This window comes from Ascaphus truei, chromosome 1 (assembly GCF_040206685.1).
Source record: "Ascaphus truei isolate aAscTru1 chromosome 1, aAscTru1.hap1, whole genome shotgun sequence".
Classification (NCBI taxonomy): Eukaryota; Metazoa; Chordata; class Amphibia; order Anura; family Ascaphidae; genus Ascaphus; species Ascaphus truei.
The window spans coordinates 210,554,738-210,576,503 of NC_134483.1; the positions used below are offsets into that span (position 1 = coordinate 210,554,738).

Consider the following 21,766-nt stretch of genomic DNA (forward strand, 5'->3'; position numbering starts at 1 on the left):
TATATACCTGGGTTTGAACTGGGACGAGACTTAAGATATAATAAAGTGATTTTATTCCTTGATAAAGGTGAACACAGCAAATATGTACAAATAACAGGCAAAATATAGACACTTAATTAAAAGATGAAAATAATGAAAACAGTCCCAGCTGTACTGGCAGTTTCATGCAGCAATCAGCCCAAGACATTGCATGGCATTTCTTCTCAGCAATCAGGAAACCATTCAGGTGGTATCAGGTAACCATATCAGCAAACGAAGACAAAAGATATATGGGTGTACAGCAGTTTATAAACCTTTCTCCTATTCTTAACCTTAAGCACAGGGGATTGGTTTACAATTACCTCCAGCCACTCACTAACGTGGGAAAGCATTCTGACCCATGCCCCCCTGCTAGTTGGCACATGCGCAGTAGAACTCTGGGGGTCTCATTTCTGAAGCCTCACATTTACATCAGGAATGCCAGCCAGTCCACCATTTGGAGTTCTGGCAGGAAAACCTTTGTTGAAAGGTGTTAACTGGAACACGTAAGACCTGCCCTGGTTTGGGCTTCGGATAAACAGTGAGGGTGATAAAACTCTTTGAACAGCACTTAAATCCTAGACATAGCGGCGTCCCCAGGGCCATCTGCTACCTTATGGCCCAAAAGAATTTCCTCTGGGTCTTTGTCCATACCTTAAGATACACTATTAAGCATAAAATATAAACGTATTAAAATATCCGGTTCCGTTATACACACAGTCAGGTGAGATATATTAATACGGCCGGTGACACCTGACGCTCGCAGGAAGACCAAAAATTACATTGTAATATGAACATTAATAGAGATATTAATATCTAGCATTTCGTAACAGGTAAATGTACAATGTTTAGCCTCAAAACGATGGGCTACATCCAACGGATACACATATGTAATTCTTATCCTTTTCAGCCAAGGACATCTCATAGTATTCTTATATTTAATAAAGTTACTCACTTTTGATATCCTGTTGGGGGTAGCCCCCCCCCCCTGGCCCCATCAATAAAACCTTTTGAAGTGGGCTTTTGGCTTTTCGCATAACCAATTAGGTCAGTTACCTATTGATCAGGGCGATATATCACACCTCTCTGTTGATATACACTTACAGTGAATACTCATATGAGGCACCATTTGGTTCCTTACACATTACAAAGACAGGCATTCTGCCTGTACATTAGCACACCATTAGCATTCTGCCTGTGTATTTCAAAAACTGCAAAAAGTCACTTTATCAAAAATATATGTCCCTCTTATGACAAAGTTATATTTTTAATATGTGTGTACTTGGGGGGTGACCCGGAGGCTGTACCCCAAGGCTCAGGGTCCTGGCTTACTCCGTTACCAAAATACCAGTTTTCAGGTAACTGTTTATTCAGCACTGCCTTTTGTCACCAACCTGGGTTTAAATCCCAGGACAAGCCAACTGCAGGGCAGTTTTAAAACACAGAGAACCAATATTTAGGCAAAAGCTTGCATTCCCCCATCTGCATCTATCATGTGGGGTTCTAAAACCTTCTCTTTTCACATTCAACTTCAATTAACCCTTTGAAGTCCAGATTTCCTTAAAGGACATAATACAGTGGAATTTTCTTAAACTGTAGCTCATTAACCCCTTAAGTCCCAGTGGGTGGGTTATGCAGACCCTGATCCAGCAACAACATCATTTACACAGGGGAATAAGCATTTTCATGTTATTTAGCAAGGGTTAAGTCACAGTTCTGGGCCTCAGCCCAGTTAACCCCTTGTCTCCCTGGCGACGTTAGAGGGGGGCCCTTGGGGGGTAACCCCGTTAACCCCGGGCCAAACCCTCCCTACCGCCACAGACACAGAGAAAGTGATTGCTTTTTATGTCTTTTAGTTACGTAGAATAATAAAAGTTAATGGCAGATACAAACCACTCGGGCCAATCTAGTCTGCCCATTTTCCTAGTTGTATAGTGAACAAGAAAGTTCACAAATCCGGCGCTCAGAGAAATGCAAGGAAACTGCACAGCATCATAGAATATATAATGGAGAGGGGGGAGTGACCGAGTTATGGGCTAGCCTCCAGGAGTATCAAACGTGAGATAGTTAATGTCTGTTTGTGATAGACTGGCAAGTATGCAATGAAGCATTTAAATCACAGAGCTCACGGTTAGCAGGAGGGCCCAGCGGTATCCCCACAAAAGTCCAAGGGTTCTTCCGTTCTTCTTTGCCACGATCCCAAGTGCGACTGCTCTGTCGCAACAGGTAAAGGGAACTGGATAAGATCTTGATCCGGCTGTGTTGTCAGCAACCTGGCGTGCTACCGATGACGTCTCGCGTGAATGTGATGCTCCTCCCAAGGGAGAAAGAATCGATGCACCGCCGGAATAACTCGTGCAGAGGCTGAGAGATGTGACTGTAAAAAGACTTTATTGCAGCATAGTGGAGCTCTGGCAGATCCTCTGACGTGTTTCAGCCACGGGGGCTCTTTGACAAAGGCCTCCGTGGCTGAAACGTGTCAGAGGATCTGCCAGAGCTCTACTATGCTGCAATAAAGTATTTTTACAGTCACATCTCTCAGCCTCTGCACGAGTTATTCCGGCGGTGCATCGTTTCTTTCTCCCTTGGGAGGAGCATTACATTCATGCCCATTTTCCTAATATGGGCCGTTTTAGGCAATCTACGATAATAAGAAGGCACATGTGTAGCCATAGTTGGGCCTTTATCAGTGTCCCGAGTAAAAATGTTTGGATTGAAAACAAATGTGTAAAACATTATTAGAACTGGAACTTTTAATTTCTAGGAGATAAAAGGCTTGACAATTCATCAATTGTTTCTCTTTATGTGACCTGTGAGTTAATCATGTGTTCTGCATGGTGTTGTAAACCCCTTAGACAGTAGATGGTATTACCATTTATCATCATTGTTTCGGGATACTTACATAAAATCAGTAATAGGCACATAGGGTTAACAATACCGCTAAGCAGAATTATTTCGTAAATGGGCTACAATGTTAATTACTATTTTATGAACATTTCACCCGTCATATTTGTGGTGTAATCTGTTTTCCGGAACACCTGCTCTTAAAGCATCTGACTGCTGGACAGAGCTGTGAGCACACAACTTTCCCACAAAATCTATTCCTAATCCCCACGCTTTGCAGAGCCATAAAGCTGGAGATCAAAAGGGCTCATCAGACAGTATTTTTATCCACAAACACAGAAAAAGCTGCACATTACAATGTACAGGAATAATAACCAAGATACAGCAATTTAATATAAAAAAGAAAAAAACTTCAAAGCAGACTGTAGTGTGTGAGGACACACTTTAAAGCAGCAGTCCAAGCTGCCATGTTTTTTTAAAAGTTTTATTTCCCCTCCCCCTTTAATATGTGCATCAATACAATTCACACAATAAGTAATTAGTTAAATTGCTGATCGCTCCGTTTTCCTGCAATCGATCAGCGAAGATTCGGCTCGGGGATTACTAAATGGCTGTGAGAACAGCAGAAGAGGACCTAGATGCAAAGTTCTGTGGGGAATATCATGTGACTAGGCAGTCTTTCAGAAGAGGAAGGGGATGTGACTGTATAAATGGTTGCTATAGAAACCAAAAATGCTTGTTACATTATACTACATTAAAAAGGTCATTCAGAGTTGTTTAAAAAAAATGCTACAAGTATTTTCTCATAGTACAGAACTGATTTATTAAAAAACAAAACCATACCTGTAGGCTATTGCTTGGTCTGCAGCTTTAATGTGAAAGTTTGACTGTATCCTCAACTGAATAGGAACTGCATTCAGGAGTTTATGTATCAAGGCAAACATGGTGTCATTGTGGGACAAAAACGGCACCATACAGTACTGTTCATATTAAAGAATAAATCCTATTGATTTTCTATTAAATTCTTTCTTTGATGCTGTACATGTGCAGATTTTTTTGCCCCAGAATTTCTACACTTTTGCCTCTATACATGTGCCCCTTATTCTGTATATTTATCATATCATTCTCAGTACTGATTTATATTGCAGCAAGTGCATTTCCTCATGTAACCCTGAACTGAAAAAGTGCAGTCTCACTTAGGAACATTCTCAGAACTTGAAATAGCATGAAAGTACTAAATAATGTAACACAATATCTACCACTTTTATATTTGTATCATATCAAGATTTTTTTTAGTTTTATTAAGTCCCAAATGATGAACTGCAAACAGCACAACAATATCTAAACATAAATATGCAATGCATACTGTGTCTACTGCATACAATTTCTGGCTACATCTTCAAAGTGTTTAAAAAGCTGTAGTGACCAAAGGGGAGTTTAAAATCCGATACTCATATTAAAAAGCTGCGAGGTTATTATTGGGGTTCAGGACCCTGGTATCTAAATTGGTATGATATTTGAAGATCCCGTGCTGGTTTACAATATTGGCTATGTACTTGTCTACACCCTTAACCCTGCATTGGTGGTTTCTTAGGGCAATTCCCATGGTATTACTAGAGTGTGCTAACCTTCATCCACATACAGTATAAACCTAAAAGGAGGGGGGAGAGGAAAGAAAGCTAAAGATGAAAGTGTATTCCTACTTAACAGATGTCTTATTGCCAGGACACTCAAGAATATGGAACTTCTTCAAAAAGTTAATAACCAACATCCTACTAATTTTTAAGCAGCACAAAATTAGTTGACATCATTTTTTACAACAAAATAGAAAATTATAGGAGTATTTCACATAAAAATATGTAACTAGAGTAAAACAAATCAAGCCAAAAACAACAACCAATTTAGTCTTCGACTATCAAATATGTAGAACCACACCCCTACATTTAGGGAAAGTGTGTAACTAAAACTCAAACTGTGCTACACTCTCCAATGAAATAATGCACTACAATAAATCCCAGCATTGAAGTTCAAGGATTCTATTGATTTAAGCTTCAGCCGCCTTTGAATATTAAAGGGCACCAAAACACTGGCGCCGGCTTTTCCCATGGGAGCAAGATGTGAAACGACGCTGAAGGTGCCTTTTACCTTGGGATGAGTTTTAGCTTTCCTGCCAGTCTTTACTTTCATAGATGAGTCGGACCTAGCAGCAGGAACCGACTGCGTGACCTCCATTTAAGCCAAGATTGCAGGCAGACGCATTATTACTTGTGATTTTTTTCCCCCTCTCCCGTGGGAAGGGGTTAAGGAGAATAATGAATGTAAAATTGCAGTATTAATTATGTCCTTCACATCACTTTTAAAGATTAAACGGTTTCATGCACTCCCCAAGTGCACGAGGGATCTATAATGCACAGCTCTGCACATGGGTTGAAAAGACATTCTGGAGATGGGGAATTCTTGTCATTATAGAAGTTCACCTTGTTATAAAGCAGCATTTACAGGGCACTGGGAGGATCTCCTCCCTCCTTCCCTGCCCCAAACATGAATTGCTGTTGAGCTAGCTAAGAAATGTAATACTAGTGGAAAAGTTGTTCTCATTGAGATTCCAAAATGACTGAAACATAAAACTTCAATGCAATTAATAATACAGAAGATCATTAATATTACATGGTTTACCTGCCTCATGATTTATAAAGAATTCTTTCCTGCAGTTTCATGGGCTATTATGCTGCTGAAAAGAGCCCTGGGTACGTATCTCTTCTAAAAGGAGAAGAGAGAATGAATGCTGCTTCTTACTGCACCTACTGAGTTATTATATCGATATCATTTATTTATAAAGCGCCAACATATTCTGTTGTGTAGTATGAATTGCGAATATGCAATAAACAGAATGACATACAAAATAAGTGCAAGTGGGCGCAGACTGATACAATAGATACTGACGGATACAATAGACTACATTAGGCTTACAATTTAGAGCTGGGACATTACTGATAGCTTATAAACTCAATGTTTAGTGACGTTCATACGCAACACTTATGCATATTTTATCTATGTATTATATTAACATGTTTAAGCCAAAAGTCCATTCTATTAATACTCAACACTACCCGAGTACTAGGTAACCAGTCAGTGATTTTGTGTTATATACGTCAACTTAAACCAGCAATACTAGATTCTCCCCCGCCCTTTTTTTCTCCTTTCTTTGTTACATGTTTGTATTTGTAAAGCATGTGACAATGTATAATTCTACATACTTACAAGTAAGTATGGCAAATCATTTGGTGCTCCTGTTATAATTCTGTAAATATCATAAATGGATGCCTTTCAGTTCCAATCAATTTTGCAGTCAGTGTTACTGAACAGCTACAATGTATCCTTATATTACTAAGGTAACATTATCTAATGTTACAGTTTACAGCTCAAACTGCTGGGAATATTGGCAACAAATGATCACAAACAGGAAAGTGTTGCAAAGATCTTGCACTGCTTGGGAGGTGGGCTAAAACCTGCTATAAAAATCAAAGGAAGCTTTAAAACTCATTAAAATGGCATAGAGAGTTGAATTTAACTATAAATGAATTTAAAAAAATAGTCACTATTATCGAATACTACAGAGCAGAATATCTAATTTAAAAAATATATATATATAAGATTTCACATGTTTTGTTGCTTTAATTTCTTCTGAGTTACAGAAAAAGTATGCATGCTACTTTTTAACATCCAAACATAACTTTGCAGTCATTTAAAACCAACGTTTAACCCTTCCGAAGCCAGAGGGGCAAGCAACACATTGCTCTGCACTGCAAGGGTTAAAGAAACTTGGTCAACTAAGTCGAAAAAATGAAAATTAAGATTATTGCGCTCCTTGAGTAATGTCTGAGTTTAACATTTTACTCAAAAATGTCACTAGGTGGCACTAATATTGATGCACAGGGTAACCCTGGGACCCGAAAGTGTGGCCCTGTGCATATACTGGAAATAAAAAAGGCATTCTTTTAGTTTTTCTTATTTTGGTTTGCCTGAAGCTTTTTTTTTAATCACAGGAATTTGAATGCAACTGAGAACGAGGCGAGAATACAACAGAATATTTTTACATTGGCACATTATCCTGTGACAGATATAGTACTGATACAAACTCTTCAGACGCCATGTTAAGAAACTTCTGCTAAGAAAACTTCTGCTACTTTAAGAATAACTGAGCGTAACTTTAAAAGATTTTGAAGGAACGTCTACGAAATAATAATGATAATATTACAATGTTTGTCTAAACTGAAGCTAAGTTTACAGCACAGATGTCTGATTTCCCTCTCTAAAGTTCAAACAGATGTTACGGATAAATAACATGATGGTCTTATTCCTAAAATACTGTATGAATTACTAAATACAGTACAAAGTCTCTGGAGATTACTTAAAAAGCAGCTGCACACCTTTGGTTTACTTCTTCCACCTTCTCCAACAAAAATATAATATAAAGTACAAGTCAAAAAAAAATGTTTGGCTCGAGAGCAAAAAAAAACATTAGCAAGACGTCCGTCTCACAAAATATCGCTATTTTGTCATCAACAATTTTGTTGATGTCTGATAATACATTCATTGTTAAAATATTATTATCAGGTTGAAATTACTGTAAGACTATGTAATATGTGTATATTCCCAAATAATTGTAGATACTACTTTTACTTTCATTTGTTGTATAATTCACATTTTAGAAACCAAGTCATGAGCCCCCTCTTTAATTTTTTTTACTGGCACTGAGGAATGTTACATTGAGATTTCCCAGACATCTTTATCTTGTCTTCTTTGAAAAACTCACCCAATCCACCTTCAAACCTTTCATAACTGACACAACCATCAGAGCAATAAAAATTGTTTGGATTGTAGAGAAATGTGTTAGTTTGCTGGGGAGGATATCCCATAGCCTCTCATGCATACCCAGTTAAAATCAACCCCACACTGATGAGACCCATCAAGGTCGAAACAGCTGTCTGTGGGTGGTTTTCTGGGTATGCACCTTAACCCTGGCTGTGCTCAAAGCTGTGACCATGCAGCAAGCTTAAGCCTATAGGGAACCATGTTAAAATGGTTTTTGAGGCAAAAAATGACACTGTGTGCTCATTTGCATGTCATTTCCCAGAATCCCTTGCTGCAGTGGAAGTGCTGTATGCTGGGTGATAATGGGGAAAGGCGGGGTTGCAGACCTTACTAAGACATGCAGAAGAGCATACAGTTGTATTTGCATATTTGCTTTCCTGTGGAGGGTTTTTGTCACTTTTTTTACTCACCATAACTTAACTCAGTATTATGGTATATATAGATAGATAGATATATATATTATATAGATATATTATATATAATATATAATATATATAATATATATATATATATATATATATATATATATATATATATATATATATATATATATATATATATATATATAATAGTTGTCCCATGGACTGGTGAAAAAAGTGTAAAAGCCCTGCAGGGGTTAAATAAAGCATGAGCTTGTGGGTAGTGCAATTAAAATCTGGCTAAAGCCAGTATCATACTTACCTTTACTATGGAGGTAATACTCATTCTGAGAATTACGCCCACGGCTGTTCTAGCGTCCAACCTGAACCCATCTATTTAAACGTTAATGCAGCTACACTAGGTATCGTTGCAATAATTGTGATAGTAACTGCTTCTTTGACAATGTAAGATAATCAAGAGAATATTGAGAGGGTTTGGAATATTTTACATTGCATTACCAGGAAGAAGATTTTGGATCTGTGGTTATTTTGTGTTTGCTACAATGATCATCCTTCGTACAGACTTTTCAAAACTCCCTGCAAAAAAAAAACAAGTGCAAAATCACTACTTTGGTCAAGGACTCCCCTATAGGTTATAATATAGGCAAAATGACCAGTGGTGTATGGCCCCATAAAAAAATCACTCTGACACAGGCAAGTGTCTGTAAGGAAACACTTTTCTAAGGAAAATGTTCTGCTTAAACAGCATCCCAGTAGAGGTCCACAGAGTAAGTACTGAAACAGAATCCAGAAATATACATATGTAAGTGATACTGTAGATATAAGGGAGAGAGAGGTAATCAGGTAGGGTCAGTGTTTTTATAGTATTTTAGACTTCTAGTAACTAAAAAGAATGGGCAGTTTTGTGGGCTAAGCAGTCCATATCTGCTGTAAATAACTGTTTTACTTGATTAAAAGTATTGCATTCATCAAATGCCTTCCGTCTGCTTCTTTGTTCTGCTTCACTGCTCCATTGCTCATTGATCTGCAACTTTCTTTTCTGTTTAATCTTCCCTCTTGCTAAAGTCTGATGTCATCTCATTTAAAAACATTGTATTATGATGCAGTAACCACGTCCAAGCTTCACTAAGCAAAATGTTATTTTCTAAAGATTGCTACTTACAGTAGGAGGCACGTGACTGCAAACAGATTTTGTAGCTGTCTGCAAAAGTTAAACTTGCCTTTTCTAAATGGAAAACGTCAGGCTTTTTAGCATAATCCACCTTTCCTTCGTGCTTAAAGATCTGATACAGATTTTCAGTTTTCATCTTAGTCTGAGTGGGTGCAGTTACACACATCAGGGTCCTCAAAGTCTTATCCAAAATGGTTCTGGTCATGTTAATACTTTTACTGTCAGCAATGCATTAGTTCACTTACTCCTCTGGATTTAAAGTGATATCCCCCCCCAAAAAAAAAAATCTCTATCAATTGCAATAAAATCTAAAAAATTGGTGTCACACATTTTTGTAATTTGTATTGGCAAAATGAACTACTTTCTTTTTGTATCATAGTTTGGCCAAACAAAAATCAGATCTGGGTTGCCAAGTTTCAAATGTGACACTAATCTTAAACCTGAAAATTGCATTGCAACTTCTTTAATAGTCATTTGGCTTTGTAGCAAAAATGACATCTAAATGTCTTGCTATGAAAACAATGGAGAACTCAAATCCATTGCAACCTTCACATGGCTATAAAAGTGTTGATTTGTTTGGTCCTAAAATATATGTACATAAAATATAATGTCATTTCCCAGAATCCCTTGCTGCAGTGGAAGTGCTGTATGCTGGGTGACAATGGGGAAAGACAGGGTTGCAGACCTGTCTAAGACATGCAAATGAACATACAGTAATATTTACAGTTGCTTTATGCTTTACTGTGGAGGGTTTTTGTCACTTTTTTTATCCACCATAACCTTAATGACAGTGGTGATTACCTAGTCTAGTCTCAAACCTGCTAGCCATTAAGACCAGCCTCACACTGATGATACCCATCAAGGTTGAAACATGTATGTGAGTAGGTCTAATGGCTTTGCATCTCATCCCAGCCTCTGTTTAAAAGCTGTGTTTAAAACAGCATGCATTGGCTTGAGGATTGGCTTGTGTAATACGAGCTTGAGACAAAAGGTGGCACTGAGTGCTCATTTGCATGCCATTTCCCAGAATCCCTTGCTGCAGTGGAAGTGCTGTATGCTGGGTGACAATGGGGAAAGACAGGGTTGCAGACCTGTCTAAGACATGCAAATGAACATACAGTAATATTTACAGTTGCTTTATGCTTTACTGTGGAGGGTTTTTGTCACTTTTTTTACCCACCATAACCTTAATGACAGTGGTGATGACCTAGTCTAGTCTCAAACCTGCTAGCCATTAAGACCAGCCTCACACTGATGATACCCATCAAGGTTGAAACATGTATGTGAGTAGGTCTAATGGCTTTTCATCTCATCCCAGCCTCTGTTTAAAAGCTGTGTTTAAAACAGCATGCATTGGCTTGAGGATTGGCTTGTGTAATACGAGCTTGAGACAAAAGGTGGCACTGAGTGCTCATTTGCATGTCATTTCCCAGAATCCCTTCCTGCAGTGGAAGTGCTGTATGCTGGGTGACAATGGGGAAAGACAGGGTTGCAGACCTGTCTAAGACATGCAAATGAACATACAGTAATATTTACAGTTGCTATATATATATATATATATATATATATATATATATATATATATATATATATATATATATATATATATATATTGATGTAGAGATCAGTGTATCTCGAAAGCTCGCGCAAATAAAAGCATTTCGTTAGTCACAGAACGGTATTGTCTATTAATATATATAAATATATATATATATATATATATACACATACATGAGGTGACCAGGAGGATCCAGGTAACAAAGAGACAGCACATCGCAGTTTAGATGAATAAACAAAGTTTATTAACAACACGAGGCAGCCAACGTTTCGGTCCTCAGAGTGGGACCTTCCTCAGGGCAGTGCAAGCAGTGACTAATGTAGACATCTTAATATACCCCCACCAGTGACTAAAAACACACCAGCACCCAATGCAAACAATCAATAAAACCACAAAAATCAGACTACAGCTGTGAAAGCACCTCCTACTCTGGCCAGGAGACCAATGAGAGGCAGATGAAGATACTGACAGCCAGACCATCCAATGAGAGCAGCTCTGCGCGTGGGCATCATGAATATGCAAATGTCACAAGTGCGCCACCATGTCCATAGCAATGCGCAATGCAGGGATCCGACGGCGTCCCTAGCAACCTCTGAGCGGTTGCCGGGCATGCTGAGAAAGAACGCACATGCATCAGGCACTGCACAGGTGCCGATACCCAGCTGCTAGTACTGAATAGTCCTGCTGAGGAGAGTCCCGATCGCGTTCCTAGCAACCGCAGGGACGCGTGCGCACACTGACTGCGCATGCGTGGGCGGACTCAACGTTCTAATGGCAAAACCCAAGTTTTAGAAAAATACTGTAGAGCCTGGGACTCCTGACAGGACGGAAAACACAGAATAGCTGAATGAGAAAAAAAGAGACATCAATGTCCAACTAAAAAGGTTAACCGCAAAAGAAACGGCCAAAAAATGGCAAATGCATAATAAAAGGCAAATGCATAATAATATAAATATGTTAACAAAATTGTAATCATGGGGGTACCATATACAGAAGGTTGGACATCGTAGTCCCACAGAAGGATAGGGATGGGAACACCATGGAAGTGCAATATGTGAAGGAAAGTGAAGGAAACATAGGGAAAAGGGGGTAATGGAAGAAAAGCAGAGCAGGGCAAATGGACCATTTATAAAAAGCAACCAAGCTTGAGATCTTCTTTCAAACTGAGCGGTGCCATAGGTCTTAACTCATAGATTAATCTGGCCTCTTGTTGCAACAGGATTTTGTTCCTGTCGCCTCCTCAATGCAGTGGAGGCACATGGAAAAAGGGCATGCAGCGCATGGTTGCCAAGGGATGCTTAAGTAACTTCAAATTTCTGGCCACAGGAAGGCACGTGAACTCGGTATTGTCAGGACTTAATAGTGTTTTTCTATTAGTAGAGCGATGTATTGCGAGGCGTTCTTTGAGCATCCTGAAGTTTTCCCAATGTAATGGAGGCCGCAGGGACATCTAATCATATAAATTACAAAATGTGTTTCGCAGTTTGTGCCAAACTGGTGCCAGTTTGCAAAAAGCTGCAATTAGTACATCCATGGCACCGATAAACTCCTGGTTTTCTGCAGAGCCAGTTCTTGGTCTTAGCATATTTATTAACTGGATCCGATTGCGTCAACATGTCACCCAAGTTACGCCCATGTTTGTAACACAGCAGAGGGGGATCCTTGCAGATATTACCGATTCTACTGTCACTTGACAAAATATGCCAATTTTTGCGAATGCTGCGCTTGATGAACCCAGAGGCTGTCGAGAAGGTGCTGACAAAGTGACAGCGATCCTGTACAGGGTTCTTAGCTTGTGGTTCCAAGAGTCTCTCTCTATCAATCTGCCTCACTTTTATGAACGCATCATGTATATCACTGGAATTGTAGCCCCTCTCGCGGAAACGGAGCGCCATATCCAAAAGTGCTGACTCTACTTCATCCGGGTTACTGGTAATCCTTTTGACTCGAAGTAGTCGGGAAAAGGGGAGCCTACAGGTCTTTGTTACCTGGATCCTCCTGGTCACCTCGTTTATGCATTTATATATGGGACGAACATCTGCCTTCACTGAGAAACTGTGAATGCAAACTATTTTTTCATTGACTTTATATGACTATATATATATATATCAAATGGAAATATTACTGTATGCTCATTTGCATTTCTTAGACAGGTCTGCAACCCCGCCTTTCACCCAGCACACAGCACTTCCACTGCAGCAAGATATTCTGGGAAATTACATGTAAATGAGCACACAGTGCCACCTTTTGCTTCTAAACCATAAACATGGTTCCATATTGCAACATAACTGTAACTCATACAAAGAAGCATATTTCTTAGTTAGATTGTGCGGTGGCCGAATGTACCCCACTGCCGCTGGAGTGCTTTAAGGCGAATGTAACCCGATTCATTTTAACACAGAAGCTTTTCATTCAGAATGTCAGTGTTCTATAACTAATATTCTACCACAGAGACAGTCTGCTTTTTCAATTGCATATACATGTCAGAATCCAAAGGATGTGTTTCAAATCTAATCAAATGTAGACAGGGAAAGTAAGTTATTGCAACGATGATTCATTAGACTATGAAGATAACTCAAAGTATTACTGTATGTCTGCCAGCGCTGCAGTGATCTCACTTGCTGGACGACTCTATCTATTGGTGAAGGTAGACAGTAAAAACTTCAGTGATGATAGCCTCATAAAAATCTTCTACAAGTTACATTGGAAGGTCTGCTTAGTTTAATCATCAACCCAAAATAATACTAAGGCTGAGTCCATGGTCAGCGCTTAGGCGCTGACCCGTGCTGAGGCGCGCTGACGCATGTCAGTGAGCCCCTGCAGCCGCAATGAGAGCGGCTTTAGCAGGGGCTCGCGCACACTTCCGCAGGCGTGCGGAGGCGTAGTAGCTCTTAAATTTTTTTTCGTTTTGGCGCTGGGGCAGTCACGTGAGTGGTTCGCCCAATGAGGGCAAATCAGCTCCGTGACGTCACTGGCCCGCCCCCCAAAACGCCCCCCGGACGGCGCGCGAACTAAGGCCAGGGAAAGCACCCGCTATCCCTCAGCGCGCCTCCGCACGGCTGGAGTCACCATGGACTCAGCCCAATATATATATATTGACAAAGGTCCCATTTGTGGACTGAAACGTTGGTTTTGTGTTTATTTTTTCAATACACTTGTTTGTTCAATTCTGGAGTGTTGCCTGCTGATTTCGTTTCCAAACGGTATCGTATTGCTTATATATATATATATATATACAAATATATACATATATATATATATATACATATACATATACATATATATATATATATATATATATATATATATATAGACACACACACACACACACACACACACACACACACACACACAATAATGTGTGTGCATATTTCTATATTTAAAGTATTATTTAGAGTAGTTGAGTTGATAAAAACTAAGCAGATCTTCCAATGTTTATTGTTGTAGAAGATTTTCTGAGAAATTTGGTTAAAGTTATCAAAATTTACCGGGTGTTAAAAATCGCTCTCTGACCTTATCACAAAACATCCTTGAACTGGAGAAATTGCAAACTCCACAGGAGGATAAACTTTTCCAAACTACTATAGACTCACATCTCTAATAACCTTTTCCCTGCCCTACGTATGTGCCTAGCATGTCACAGGCTCTGGCATGAGAGAGACCCTATTAACATACAGTACCAGGCACGTCATTGTAAAAGTGCTTGTTTTCTAGGGAATAATCAGGCAGACTGATCCACATCCGTTTTCCGGGACTGGGGGCGAGGTGGACCCGGCATGGGATTGCTACTGGAGCACCGGGGAGGGAGGTTAGGCACCCCAGAGGAAATGGAGTTTACCTATATATCTATGGCAGTGGGTAGTTAGGTCGTTAGGTAGATAGTTAGTGGTTTTAATCTGTTAGGTATGACAGCAGACATGAAAGCATGGATGCTTAATTGGGCTGCTTTAGCAATTTGTACAAGCCGGGAAAAAAATTCCGGTGTTAAGTTACTCAATAAACTCCATTTGGGGTATATAGAATACAAGGTGAAGAGTCAGTCTTGCAAAAGCAGCCCCTTTCAATGGAGATTAGGCATTAAAAAAAATAAAGCATTGACATTTTATTTCGGGGATGCTTTGGGTATGTCTTCTCCCTATTTAGAATTAAAAGAAAAGGGCATTGACATTTTTTCCCCATATTTTGATGAAAAAATATGACAAAGCTGCCTCCTCGGAGTAAACTGTATAAAATATGACCCAATGTGTATGTTTTCTTTGTTTTTTGTTTTTTAACCTTCATGTACTTGATGGGCTGCAAATTGTTGCAAACCCTCTCAAACTGGCTGGGTTAACGGCTCATACAAATATGCATGGGGGACATTGTTGCACGTCCTAATTAGTTCAATATGTAAAAACAAATAGAAAATAAAAAGACATATCTTCAAAAGCACATTTGGGTGCCATGCAAACAAGTAGGGACCTCAGAGCACTGTTGGGTAATTGCATATGAAAGGTCCAGTCACACTATAAATAACTTTACAAGATAAAGTCATGAAGTTAAGAATATTTATTTGGCCTAGTACTGCCGAGCCTACTATACAAAATAAACATTTTTTTAACATCATGCATTAAACGCCATGTCATTTATGGTGTGCCTGGACCTTCCATATATCGTTAAAATTTTACTCATATATATTTATATTGAATCAAGCATATTATTTTTTTCCCTGGTTCACCTCTTAATTAATAATAAAATATTTTTCTGGCCAATATACTTGTATAGTATAAGCAGTAATGGTGGTACAAGAGGCTACATTTTCCAGCTAAAAAGGTTAATAGACTTTATACAGTAAGAGAATAAATCTGATTAACACACAAAGCATGTATTCAGTAGATCTATTTCTATGTGTGCTACAATGTATACTGCGCTTTCATGTCAGTGGTACAAATATATGTACATATTTTGGCTGTATATGCCATTTGGTATTTACTGTAGGTGTACACAAGTGTGTATCCATGTGCACAATGCTGTATATTTAAAGCAGTAATCTTGGCCACTCAAAATAGAATTTTTTACAATATGAACCAGGGGGTCCTCTAGAGCTTAAACGCGCTATTTATTAGCTCCAGGGATCGGCTGTTTTTCAAATACTTGCAGTTTCATTGCCAGTACTCTTCCTGGTTATTTGAACATGGCAGCCCTAGTCATCTAACAGGAAGCCACAACATTACTTGTTGCAGCTTCCTATTGGCCCACAGTGTGGCCTTAATTGTGAACTCCCCGGAGGGAGGGGAGAACTCGGGCACTTAAAAAATTGTAAGTATCTCAGGAACCAAGGGTTTAGCTCCAAGGATGCCCAATTCGAATATTATAAAGAAAAAAACAGGTGAGATTGCTGCTTTAAATTTCAATATGTACTACTGTCTACAGTATATGCTTTTATGTGTGTCAGTGATAGAAGGTAATGTTGAAACCTTCCTTTGGACATCTGCTTCCAAAACAGCATGCACATTAGATCTTGTTTAGTGATTTTGCATATATTCTCAATATGGCAAAAACTCTAGATTTTCAGCACGACAAAATGGACTTCCTGTTTCCTACAAAGTTGCACTGCTAATCTCCCACACTTTAATGGATAAGCCCCATGGTGTGTTTTTGTGCCCTACAACAAAAGATAACGTTACTTATGACAGATGTAAACAACTTAATTCCTGTTTGTCTGAGTAATTTACTTTTTTTACAGAAGTTAAGATTCTAGCCATTTAACCGAGCACCAAAGTCACACACATTTGATAAAGGCCAAGTTTAAAAGGTTATGAATCTAAGGGGCAGATTCATCAAGCACCAATACGGGTTAGAGCACCCACTCCAGCGGCAGGTCATGGAAGTTTTAAAGTCAGATCAATTACGTTAACCCATATCTGGTTGTGCACTGGAGCTCCAGCTTGGGCAGGCCGAACACCGAGGTGGGTGTTGGCCCGGGGAGGGTTTCGCAGTGGGCTGCGGAGCGCGAGTCCTTCGCCTCTGAGTAAAGATGATGCATGTGTGGGAGTCAAAAGGCTATGTCTCGCTTTTCAGCGGCGGCCTGGTACCGAACCCACCGGCCCGCCTGTATTATTATATACCTTCTCAAACTTCCCGATTGTCATTACCCATAATTCCTGGCTCCAGTTCAAGCATTGTATGCCAAGTAGGGTTGCCAGGTGTCCGATTTTGAACCGGACAGCCCGTTTTTTTGCCCCTGCGTTCGGTATAAAATGAAAGGTACGTGTCCGGTATTACCTCTCTCCCAATGCAGGGTGGATGCGGGGGGCCGGCAGACAGTCATAGCAGTTGCCGCCATGCCCGGCTCTCCCCCGCTGCAGGCTTCGCTCTCCCTGTCTGTCCCACACCGGGTCCTCTGACGTCAGTGGCAGAAATCAGCTGGGCTTCCAGTGCGCGCCGGTGTGAGAGAGAGGCCCGCCGCTCGTCAGCCTCAGACATCTTGGCATGGGACAGACAGGGAGAGAGAAGCCTACAGCGGGAGAGAGCCAGGCATGGCAGCAAATGCTCTGACCGGCTGCCTGACCCCCACAGCCACTGCCCCGACTGGCCACTTGACCCCCGTAGCCACTGCCCCCCTCTGCAGCCACTGCCGGCACCCCCTCCCCGCCTGCGCAGCCACCGGACCTGACCTGACACAATCCCCAAGGTATGTCTGAATTTTATTGGGGAGGTGGGAGTATTTTGTATATGTATTGGGGAGGTGGGGGTTTATTTTATATGTATTCTGGGGCATGGGGGTATTTTTTATATATATTCGGGGGCGCGAGGGTATTTTTTATATGTATTCGGAAGGCGTGGAGGTATTTTTTATATGTATTCAGGGGGCGTGGGAGTTGCGTCTTTTCCCATTGTGTCCAGTATTTTTGGACGAGCCACCTGGCAACCCTAATGCCAAGAGATAATGGGGAAAGGCAGAGTTGCAGACCTGTCTGAGGCGTGAATGTGCCCACAAGTGGTATTTTTATTTGTTGGACTTTGTTAATGGAAGCAGTGCATTGTATGAAGAATGAGTGCTGTCAGAAACACCAGCTGCCGCCTAGTCAGTGAGGTGGCCAACTGTAACAAAAAGGGATTTAAAAGAGAGAACACCTGGAAATGTACTCTTACAGCAAACTCTTTTAAAAGCATAGCACATAAAACGCTGCGTTTTTTAATTGAATGAGATTTATTGTATGAACCTGCAAATTATAATGACGTTTTGGTTTTTAAGAACAAGATTTTAGTTAAAGGTTCTTTCCTGTATCATAAATCAAAACAAAAGCTAGTCTAAATATTATAAATATGAAATATGTTTTGCTACTGTAGGTCTATGGATCAAAAATTGTAATGTTGCTTAAGTTAAACGTCGTTAAGTAAAACATTATTTTAAAATGTGGTTTTGTATTGCCTTATTGCATTTAGTTAATGTGCAGTTACTCTAATACAGTATATCACTTAAAATGATACTGTACAATCATTGCTTTCCTTAGTAGGAGAACTTCATAATAGTTACAATGCTGGAGACCCTTATAAAGTTTGCAGACCATCACATCATTTTGTGCTCAATAGGAATTGCGGGCTGCATTGCCCTCACTCAAAGCATTAAAAAGGGGACATAGGCTGTATAATTGCTTAATACATGTATATATTTACAGCGTAACTTCTTATCAGAAAAAAATCTAGTGCAAAAGCTCATTTCAGTTGAAAATGACAGCAACAAAATGACAAATTATATCAACTATCAAGCACATAGCTCACTAAGAAAAGATTTGCACATCAAATAGAATCGTGATTGAAATAAATTATTTATATCAGGCTTGTGTGGTGATCTATAATGGATGAATTCATTAAATTGTTAAGTAGAATCAGTTGTTTTAAAGCCATCAACTCTGCTTAGGGGCTAATGAAATAAAGACAGGAGTGGCCGGTCTGGCTGTTTTTAGCTGAACATCCCAATTGACATCAATGGGGATATTTGGCCAAAAACAGCATGAGTGGCCGCTTCAGTCTTTATTTAAATAGCCACTTAAAATCAACATCTATCTCTAATCAATAACTACACTTCCTGCTTCGTATCTTTGACCCCCTTCCACCAAAATGTTATTCTAGTTCAAGGTGATGCAGGAAATTTACTACACACTTATTCTTAATTATTGAACAGTGAGCTAACAATAACAATCACTACATTAGATACAGCTTCACTCCATTCCCTCTAGTGTCCTCTATTCCCCATTAAACAGCAGAAAATACATTTGATTGGTGAACAACTATCCCATTGGAATTGGATATTGGTGTGTGTTACAGAAAAGGGATTGTTACAGTCCAAAATCAACAAGGCAGGTCTGAATAGTCTGTGTGTTGGGAATACATCACTTTTCACTAAAAATTAGCTTTACAATAAGAGGGATAGAAAGCTTGAAGACATACATGACTGTGAGTCCTATTCAATGTGCCGTGAAGTTTCGCTCCTATGCTAGACAACATTTTATTTCAGCTAATTTCTCAGCACTGGGAGTAGGCACCACATGATACAGAATATAGGCCTGTGGATTAAGCTATCAAATGGAACATTGGGCACATACATTATAGAGACCGGCTGTAAAACTGGTGCTTTGCAATGGTTTTTCTTCACTTGTATAGTTACGAATCTTTGACAACTAGGCCCCGCAATCTCCAACGCAGTATCTTTAAATCCAGGCTACAGCTTCACTGGATATAGCAAGCAGCCTTCTTTGCTATAATTTCTACTATAAAATATTATACTGAAATTAAGCATTGAGACTAACTTCAGATGAATCCTTTAGGATTCTTCTACTTGGTGAACAGAACACATTTATTCTCAAGCCCCCTATTCACCTGGTGTTTCAAGCCAAAGTAGTGATGTGCAGGACAGATTAATTTATTTGCATTTCTTGGAAAAGCACAAACCTAGCTAACGTCATAAATCACAAATCAAATATAGCTTCCAAGTGACAACACTGAAGAAATGTATATTCCAATCAAATGCGCTTCAACTCTTCAAAAAGGTACTAGGTTCAATTAGAGACCAAAAGACAGTGCAAATTAAATTTTAGATTTAATATAGAAAATGAATGTTACAAAAACATACAATATGTATATGCAGACAGCTTCATGAAAAAACAACAACAAAACAGTGAACCTATATGTTACCAACAAACAATATTAGATCCCTTCATAGAGGGCTTGAAATCGAAGATATGAGAACTCATGTGTTATTGCTATGACACCACTATATGTTGAATTCTGCCTTGGATACTCAAATACATTGTTTCTATGCTCAAAACAATGCCCCTGTGACAAGGACAGGCCAGCCTTTTGTGGGTGTGTCTTATCTCCCACTCATCAATCTTTCTTGGCATTTATGGCTAAGGAGAAAGAATGATTTTAAACCCAAATTAATCTGAGAGTATAAAATATCCTATAACTCTCTCCCTATAACCCCTAGAATAATGTTACCCTCGCCGTTGCGTTCATATGATTGTAATACAGTACATGCCGGAACATCTGTCTTGACAGGGCTAATTTTAATCTTTACGGGGGTAACAAATTTCTGAGATATGCAACACAGACACCCCCTCACAGTTGATATTGTTGCATATGCCTAATTTTGCCTACCACAAATCTATATTTTTTAACCAAGTGAATTAGAATAAGATTTTAATTATCATACATTTTTAAATCTTACCCTTTCTGTCACCTTTTGTTTGCTAGCCAGAACAGTCTCAGGAATGTTTATGTTGCCCTCTTTTTAAGTTAGCCTGGAAATCAGGTCAAATCTCTGGCACATCTGGGCACTGATGAAAGGTCCATATGGGACCTGAAATGTTATTCCACTGTTCTTGGCTGTCACATTAAAGGAGAATTTCATTATGTTCTGTGAGTAGAGCTCTGCTTTGTATCTCTGTCGTAGAGGAGACCTGCACTTTGAAGAAATTGTTTGTCTGTGTTGCGTTGACTGCACAAGCAGGATTCTCCTCACCTGAGGCCGTTTCCCCGCACTTTGGAATTGTACATCTGGGCACTGTAACAAGTCACTACAATTATAAACATATCGTGTTTTCATTGTTTTTTTGGCCCATTAATGAAAAGACGATGTTGACCCAGGTAACCACACAGGAAATAGATAAAAATAGGTATTTTTAAAATTAAAGTTAACCCCTTGGTTGCTGTATTGTTAACACAACAGAATAGGCTAAAGGCATTAACATGACAGGTTAATTAGCATATTATTAAGAATAATGGCGGTTTAAAATAACACCTTGCTTTTAACAGGTGTAACCCTGGCTAACGTAATGTTATCAGCTTTAGTAGATATTGTATTATGATTAATGGGCATTAACCAGGGTTGGTACCTTTCGACTGAAGGCCGACCCAGAGATTTTGTTATTCTTATTAAATAAAGCACTTACCTCTGGCGTCCTTTCGGCAGCTTCCCCCTGCAACTCACTTCGGCTGTGTGGCGTCAAATGATGGCGCGTTGCCATGACAATGGGACATATGTGACGTCAAGTTTCCATGACAAAGTGGCACCGCATGACGTCATGTAGTGTCTCGTTGTCGTGGCAACGGTTGTCACGTGATGCTGTTAAGTCACATGGCGTTCCATTGTCATGGCAACGTGGCGTCATCTGCTGCCGCGCAGCCATATTGCCAGTATTTGCAAGGGGAAGATGCCGGGAGACGTTGCCGCCACCACTCGCCCAAGGTTGCTGTAAAGGTAAACCATAGCCTGGAGATACGTGGCCAAAACCCGTAGTGGTGGTAAACCTGGCATTCACTCATGTTAACCAGGTTAACTGAGCATAGTGAATTTCGGTCTACATGAGGGAAGTATGTAGTTATGGGGCAAGAGTCCCAAAAACAGTGCTCAATCTCGTTCAGTACTTCAGTAGA

General features: G+C 39.7%; 1 protein-coding gene across 3 annotated transcripts in view; it reads right to left on the reverse strand.

The window, feature by feature from the left end:
- Window positions 1-21,766, reverse strand: part of SNCAIP (synuclein alpha interacting protein) — a 283,312-nt gene that overhangs the window by 186,618 nt on the left and 74,928 nt on the right. The window contains exon 2 of one of the 3 annotated variants that reach the window (XM_075600976.1): window positions 8,616-8,693. The exons of the other annotated variants lie outside the window; for them this stretch is intronic. The gene's annotated coding sequence lies outside the window, so the exon portion shown is untranslated. The remainder of the gene's footprint in view (window positions 1-8,615; window positions 8,694-21,766) is intronic. 3 annotated transcript variants of the gene reach the window in all.